The following is a 9,315-nucleotide window of genomic DNA, read 5'->3' as shown; positions in this document are numbered from 1 at the left end:
TAAGTATTTTGAGTCACTCTACATTTTTTGGTTTTATGTACTTTATAAGTATTTAATTTTTAATTAGTAAATTTCTTTTGTGTACTTGTTGGTTTCTCCCACAGAATTTAGCTTTTCAAGGATGGTTTTAGACTTGAAATACATATCTTTGTCTCATGTAGGGGGGTCCCATCTCTACGATCTTCACTGCTAATACACCTCATCCCCATTAGACTGAATGTGTTGAGATATGTGAAAAAAATTAATAAATTATTTTCCAAATCTGCTCCGCTGTTTTATATACCACAGCTAATCACCAGATTTCATCATAATCTGTAATCTCAAATATTGACAAAGTTTTAAATTTTAATGAATGTAAAATTAATTCATTTAGAGCTTAACTTGTATGTCTTAAATAGTGAATGTGTTCATATGTTTTAGTTCATCTCTATAATCTTTGTTTTGAAGTTTATTTTTTATTTTTTTAACTTCCTAATTTTTCTTTTTCTTTTAAAATTAATTTCGTTTCCATTTACAGTTGACATGCAATATTAGATTTGTTTCAGGGATAGAACATATTGTTAAACATTTATCTACCTTACAAAGTGATCACCCCAGTAAGTCTGGTACCCACTTGACACCATACATAAATATTACAAAAATATTTACTGTATTTTCTAAGCTGTACTTCCCAGCAACTATTTTTATAATCATAGTTTATATTTGATCCCTTCCACCTTTTTCACCCATCCCTCCAGCCCTCTCCCATTCGTAGATAATCTTTAATTTTTAAATTACAGAATAATTTTTATAGTACACAAAGTGATAATATGGAATGGTATAAAATAGGGAATGCTCTAGGCTCTGACTGTTAAAACTTACACTCTATCCTTTTGTACCCCGCCCTGGCCTTTCTCCTCTGGCCCCCATCCACTTGATGGTATTAACTAATACATTGTTTCTTTTATTAAAATAAAGGGTTTAATGATCCCAGCTTTTTTCCAGTTCTAAAATTACATAATGCATAATAAAGAGCAAATTGCAACATTAAACTATGTTATTTATTTTCAGAGTTACTTTAAAAGGTGATAATATTATATAATTTTTGCAGATAGATATTTTTGAGCCCAAAGTTCATACTAGCATCTACGTCCGCCGACTTGAAATTCAGCCCTCTTGATTATATTGCACTCCTTCCAGAGTGCTGAACTCTGCAAGGGAAGATGCAGTTTGCAGACCTAAGTGCACTCATGTAACATTTTTTGTCACAGAAGCATTTTACCTTCACATGCATTTTTCTTGTAATTTCTGTTTTCTTTAAAGAAATAATTTAAACTGTTGATGCCTTCTCTCAGTTACATATCCCTGACTGATTTGTGCTCACAACATGGCACCATAGGATAATGTAATATTGATCATTGTGTAGTATTTTGTTGAATTCTAACTACAATCAAGATGCTTAAATAGTATATCAGAAAGCTTTATATTGCTAATGGAAATAGTTTCTTAATTTGGAGTTATAACACCTTAATATATTTACTAAGTCTTTTATTTTTCTTTATTGAGAATTATTAATATTTTAATTAATTACCCACCTGTTCCCTTTACCAGTTTTTTTCAATGAGGTAAAATTAATTTTATAATAGTCCTTTCTAACAACTATATGTTTAAAATAATGCTTTTTAAAGTATTATGTTGAGAACATTTCTTATTCAGTTAACTTTTATAAATATTTTTTCCCAAGTTTTGTAAACTTCTACTGCATGTGATCACTGCACAAAATAATTTTCAAAAACAAAATACTTCTTTAAAGAGAAAGTACTATAGAAGTTTCATATCAGTATATGGATTAATATAAATATTTGAGAGTTGCTTTATTGAGATAAATTTATATGCAAATTCTCACTAGACTAGGCTCTATTTGCAGCTGTAAAAATGAATACGTAAGGAAATGACAAGACAGACAGCCTGTCGCAGCAGCAGCTGCTCCGATCTGTATAAGAGACATGGAAGAGAATGAACAGCCTGTCTGTTTTCTTGCTGCTCTGAGAGGAATGAGCTGCTATGGGGATCATGGCCTTAGGCTTGTCTGTACACATGCCACTTAATTGGAAAGTGAAATATGTGCATTTTCCTAAGTGAACAATGAATTCCAAATGATAGTCGTATCATTGAACATGTACATTTGCTGCATAATTTATCTTTAAAGATTATTTGTTTTGAAGAACTTTATCTATAAAAATCTCTCAATTATATAATTTGAATATTCATTGAGTAAAAAATGTTAAATGAGTCAGTTCATAACAAAATCCAGCATATTCACTCTTCACATAGCTTTTTACTTTTCTTACAACTTTTTAAATGTGTTAAGCATAATTGTTTTTATAAAACATAATAAAATTGTGTTTGAAATTATTTGATTATATACATTCATTGATTCAAAGTAAAATTAATTAATATCTCTATAACATGTAATACTTGAAGCAAAGGTATCCAAGAATTAGGCAAGGGTGTGAATAATAATTAAGCATGGAATTTAGCTGGTTAAAGATATAGGTGAAATGGAAAAGATAATTAGATCATTACGTCACAGATCCTTGTAGAGACTAAAGGTTATGGAAATTTATTGCTAGAGTGAATGAACTTGATAGATAGGAGGCAATGGTTTTAGAGTGAGATGCTTTAAATCAATATTACATAGGAACTCAAATTACTTGTAATAACAATTCCTGGTATATGGCCATGGGGAAGATAAGTGACTATAGTGGATGGAGAACAAGCCTATTAACCAGGAGACTTATTGACAACCTGAATAAAAATCACCAACTAATAGGGCCTGAGTGATGCTTTTGAAAGAGTGAAAGTGATCCTAGAACTAAAATCTTCAAAAATTAGGCAGGATTGAGATCTATAGATTATGAAAAGAAGAGAGATAGTGATGTGTCAAGTCTAATTATATGTTAGGTCAGTGGGGAAGACAACAAGAGAATGGTCTAAGACAAACTACCCTATTTCATTTCTATTGGTACCAAAGGCCATGGAAACAATAGATGCTGCCTCTTAGAGGGATTAATGGAAAGCAGGGTCTTCTGAAAAGACACAATTTTTAGGCCAAGAAGGTGAAAGGAATATTGAGAGAAGAATTTGAGGAAGGAGAGAATTTTTCAGTGACTAAACATGAATTCCAGTGTGCAGTTTCAGTAGTTAAGTAGTAGTTATGTCATTAAAGAAAGAGACTGGTGGGATTAGGTATGAGATTGTACAGACTGTTATAGAAATTAGAATGTAGGACATTAGAAAGGAGCACTGAAATAGCTTTAAACATGGATTATGGCCAAAAGAGGTTACTAATAATATACACAAGAAAGATAGTTCTGGGGACTATGTTAATCATAGGTATGAGGAAATAAGTAGTGGTCATTCAAGGTGGTGAAATTAAGAGGCTTAGAAAACACCCATACTGGTAATGTAGAGGCCAGTTTAACTAGTAATTGACTCAGCTTTAGAAGAAGCTAGTACCTCTGTTGATTCAGTCAAAGAGAACATGGAAGCCAAATAAGAATCTGTCATAATTCAAGCATTTGAGATTCTCAGTCGACCTAAGTCAAGCGCTGGCTAAATTATTCCCAGGGCCCAGTGCACAATGAAGATGCTGTACTCCTTGATTTAAAAAATGTAGGGAAAAAATAATGTTAAAAGCACTACAATTAAAAGTGGTTTTTTTTTCCATATCTCTTTCACAATTTAACAAGGGGAGTTTTATTTGTTGTTAAATATTCTAATTACAAATTTAAATAATGTAGCATAAATTTTACCAGTTATTTTTATGATGTAGAATATCAGTTTAAAATATAAATATAAGAGCATCTACATTATATATGAAATCACTGAAATTATACAATGGTTTTTATATGCATACATGCATTTGTATTTTGTTTTTAACAGAACAATGGAACAATGAAAAACTAACTCATGATTTCTACTTCTTGACATGCATATGTTCTATCAAAACTCTTCATCTTGGTAATTGATAAGCAGGTAAGGATTGAATGAAAAAGGGAACATGGGCTGCTTTATATTTTGCTTTTCTTCAATGTCATCCTTTTCTGTGTAAGTGGTTGGCTTATATGTGAAGTAATGTAATAATAAATGATATGATAGGATTTCTTGAGTATATATGTTTCTTAGAACATCAGTGATTTTTTTCTGCATTTGAGGCAAGTTCTTGTTCAATTTGCAAGTGCATCCTCTCAAGACTGTCAGTGCCCCAACTTAATCAGCAGTCAATTGTAAATTGCTTCTTTTGTACTTTCTTTGAGTCTCATCAAAAGCACATCCATCATGAGTCTACGATAACTGTGTGCTCTTGGTACATAGGGCATGCTATATGTGAGTGGGGCAGCAGGGTGCATCTACAGACACACAATGCATTTATCTACTTTGCTCTTGCATATGGTCCATTGTCTCATTGGACTTAAAGCCCAAAGTTCAAAGATAGAATTCAGAATTCTAAAAAAGGTGACAGCAGAGCATTAAACCAAGAGCAGTACTCTTCAGATCATGGAGGCTTATATAACTACACAGGTCTCATGCTCATGAAGGAGACTGAAGATGGTCTAATTAAAATAAATTTGATACTACATTTTTCAAGACTCCATGATCCCAAATTACTTAGACAAATATTCATACCAGTAAAAACATTTTGAATTACATTTTTAATTATGTAAGCATATAGAGGTTAAAATATAATATTTCTAAGAAAATGCTCTGGCCAGTATGGCTCAATTGGTTGGAGTCGGCAGCCGTCCGTCTCGAGAGACGATGGTGTAGCTTCTTAAGAGTCTATCTGCACCGCCGAGAATGGCTGTGCAGTCTGACTCGGGAGTGACACGGTATCTGTCTCCTCCCGTGTTGAATCGACATCTTGCGATGACGCTGGAGTGTCCTCTCCAGTAAAGCTGAAGCTACAGAGCCTGGGCAGGGTGATATGGAGGGTCTGCTGTTGCCCATGCAGCAGACCCCCCCTCTCTTCGCAGCTGAAGGGTCCAAGGGAAAGATGGAGTCAATACAGTTTGGCTTCAGGTGCGCCGCAGGAGTTGCCGGTGTTGACTACAACGTCAAACCGCCTTAGGGACTCCGGCTCCGGATTTTCTGTCGGGGTTTACTCCCTTAGCCTTTCCCCTGAAGAGGTATGCCGCAAGGCAGCGGAGGTTTTTTGGAGTCAGAGTTTTCCTTCTCTGATGTACCCTGACTGGAAGATCGAACCAGCGACACTTAGCTCGCAGGCCGACACTCAATCCACTGAGCCAAACCAGCCAGGGTCGTTTGGTTGGAGTATTGTTGTATAAACCAAAAGATCACAGGTTCACTTCCCAGTCAAGGCACATACCTAGGTTGTGGGTTGGTTCCTGGTCGAAGCATGTATGAGAAACTACCAATTGTTGTTTCTCTCTCACATCAATATTTCCCTCATTCTCTCTCTGCCTCCCTTACCTTTTCTCTAGAATCTTTAAGCAGGTCCTTGGATGAGGATAAAAAATATATGTATTTTTAAGAAAATGAATTTGGAGAAGTGCCATTTACTCTGCAAATTAACTTAATATGTTTTAGAAGAAAGTTATTTCTGACTTAGCTTTTGTCAGAAAATGTCAGGAAAAGCAATGTGAATGAAATATTCTCTTGGTTATTTATACTCAGTTATGTTTATGACAAAGCTATATTTGTTCTTCATTTCCTGACCAGTGAAATACTCCATAACTTGATGGACCCTTCTGTGCCTTTAATTATTGTTATTATCTTTCAGTCTCTCTTGTTCTTTGTTCTATTCATAATTTTAACAAGGTCAGGACTCATAGGTCTAAGCAAAATATTTCCAATTATGTTATACTATAGCAATTTTGAACTGTAGAAGTTTGGTGGATCAAAAATATTAATCTTTTCATGTTAGTCCTCCAAAGATATTTGCTTAAGGAGAGATTTTTCTTTTTCAATATATGCAATCATCTCTAGATTTGCAAAACATTTTTACAAAAAGTATACATGTCTAATTAATAAATATAGATAAAAATCTTCTCAGACACTTATTAAATATAACATTTTAAGACAAGATTTTGCCATAAGTATGTAATAAACTTCAGGTTTTTTGTTGCTTTTATAATCATTCACAATCTATTTGGTAGCTTCATTTATATTATTAATTTTATTTAACTTTAAATACTATTTCCTCTTCATTTTCCTTTACCTGTGTTTTTTTAGAGAAAATTTCTATTATTAGATTCACCTTGGAGGGGGAAGAAAAACAAAGAACATTTTTCCTTCACGCAGGTACACATTCATCAATTTAGATGGGAATTCCATTGGAAATCAATAAACAGAGAACACAAAAAAATGTCAAAACTTGTCAGCTAAATGGCTTTTGGAGCTTGGGAGCTTAGAAAAATCACCCAATTTATGATCACTGGATTAAGTGAGTGAACTGTAGCATGATCAACTCCAAATACATCTTACATGTGATACTTGCCTAACCATTTGTTCTGCCCTCCTATTTCATTCTCCTCTGCACATGATCTTTTTATTTTTCACCAAATAATAGGTAATGGTATCAGTTATTTTGGTAAAATAGCACAACTGTAAACTTGAAAAATAAATGACATTAATTTCATCATCCAATCATGGATGTGTAAAGAAGTATTTGTTCAAGAACATTACTAAGGAATCAAAGGGACTACTAATGGTGAATAATTTAGAAACATTTGCCTTTTTTGTTAAAAATAACAAAATAATTTTCTCTAAATCTGGATTATAAATAATTAGTACATTTTAGAATTTTATTCATCCATAGTAAATATTCAATAATTTAATAGTTAATTACTCACTAAATAAAGTAGTTCACTAGAGTTCTTTATTTGAGGAAGAGGCAAAGAAAAATGAACTACTCTGAAGACATATAAATGTACATGTACAAGTATCAACCAAAGGATAATTAAAAAGGTTCTTTCAAAATTATATATTTGTTTAAATTAAACACTTTCAGTAAGTATTTTGTTCATGAATTATAAACTTTAAATTACATTTTACTCTTAATTTTTTTAATACAAGGAGGCACTGAAGTAATAAATGGTGATTAATTTATATATTCTCCTGTATATATCTATATCTATCTATAGATATGCCATTATAGTAAATATAAAATTACATATAAATTTTATTATAAGGTAAAGTAAAATATTAAAATCAGTTTTATGTCAATATTTTACCCGTAGACTTATTGACTATATATTAAAGTCAAGGAATGTGTATAAATGACTCATAGACATGGACAACTGGGATGGATATGATTGTGGGAGAAGGGGTGGGCTGAATGGGGAGGAGTAACGGGGAAAAAATGGGACAACTGTAATTGAAAAACCAAAAAATAAAATTATTTTTAAAATATTTCTTAATGATACTTGTAAGTAAATTGAATGTGTTTTGTCTCCTACATTTTTCAACATTTTTTCTCTAACACATCTCTCAAGTCCACACAGTTATACTTAACTTTTATTATTTCTTCAATCCTTATAGGTGTCAGTTTACACTTACTAGAATAAAACAAGGGACTTTGAAGTATCATAATCATTCAATTAAATTATTTTTCTTAAAAATATTATGTTAAATTACATTTGCTAAATTACATTTAGCTAGTGTTTAATGCACCGAATGTGCACTTATTTAATAGTCACCATCATTAAGCATATGGTAAAATTTTAGGGGTTAAAATGGTAGAGTGAGGACAATCATTCCTATTTTGTCACCCACTATACCCCAAAAAGGGAAGAGAAAATACTTACACAGACTCACCCACTTACACTTATTTATCCACATAGCATTGCTTCATTCATTATGATTATCAGCATTTTTTAAAGCTTTTGCTTTTGGGGTCATATTCACTTTATTTCATTCCTGCTATAAATAGGCTTAAATTTGGAAAAGAACACATTTATTGCTGCATAATTTGAGGATCCTTAATCCTTTGGCTTATTTGTATATAGCCTGTTTCTTTTTTTCTTGAAAAGGTTATTAATCAATCAATGCCATTCAATACAATGTCCTAAAATTTGAGATACATAAATACAAATGACACATTTATCATTCTGAACATATTTTGAAATTTTGATGTAGGCTGTGCTGTCTTTGTGGAATTTTTATTATGGGGATATGTGGTAGTATAAACTAATCACATAAGTTACTCATTATATAATATTTTAGTGCTTACAGTTTTTACATTCTTAATTTAATTCCTCTTTATATACAAATAATATTTTTTCATAGTATTTAACCAGTTGGCTATATGTCATACTTAGTCCAGCTCAATATCCTTATGAGGGAATCATGGGAAAGAATGAAGAGGAGTCGTAAAGAGTTAAAGGTCTTCTATATAAATACAAAATTCTTAGAATAATTGTTTAAAAATTAAACTAATTAGAAAGAAAAGTATTTTCAAAGGTTAGTAAGATCTGATAACTATGTGCTAAATAGAAAGAGAGACACTATCTCTTTCAGGCAAAAGCTGCCAAAAAAAAAAAAAAAATCAAATAGCTAGCAAGCAAGCAATGTTCATTTGGCAGGAAAGATGAGAAGGATAAAAGCAGCACAGTTTTTAGTTGTATCCTGTGGGTCTGTCGGGTTAATCTGGCTCTTTTTAAAAATATCCTCTGCCTGATTTTCTAATGACTTGAAGCTCAGAGAGACAAAGTTGAAGAGTGAAGAGTTCAACTTCAGAAAGAAAGATAGCAGAGTATTTACATATCATTTTGACTTTTTCACTTCTTATTTGCAATGCTCCAGTTGGAAGAATTGTGTATTTCACTGGGACATTGGAAGCTGATCTTTTCAAAACTTTTATTAAAAATGCTTTTATAGCAAACTATATATGTATTGTACTCATTCAGTTGTATTGACTATCTTTGAAAAATAAACCCATATGCCATTGTGTATCTTCTGTTGTGAATGGAACTGGAAAAAAACATTATGGGAGTCACAAGACTTGGCCAAATTTGGTAGATGTCAACATTCAGTATTTATTTATTAAAGTAGGCATTTCAAGTTTTCAGCATAAATCTCTATAAGCTGTCACATGGAATAGATGCTCTTTCTTAATGATTAGGGTGTATATAAATTTATTTTAAAAAGGGTAATTAATGGTTATATCTACATTAAAATACATTATTACTTAAATAATATCATTTTTAGTGAATATGCAGGATATTATTGAGGACACAACATATTTCACATAAAGAAAATCAAAACTGCAGCAGAATCTAAAGTTGAAAATTTTACATCCTCATTATGAACAAT

The sequence above is a fragment of the Furipterus horrens genome, unplaced genomic scaffold (genome assembly GCF_987537825.1).
Source record: "Furipterus horrens unplaced genomic scaffold, mFurHor1.1.pri manual_scaffold_12, whole genome shotgun sequence".
Taxonomy (NCBI): domain Eukaryota; kingdom Metazoa; phylum Chordata; class Mammalia; order Chiroptera; family Furipteridae; genus Furipterus; species Furipterus horrens.
The sequence above is the reverse complement of the archived record's forward strand: the minus strand, read 5'-3'. Positions refer to the sequence as shown.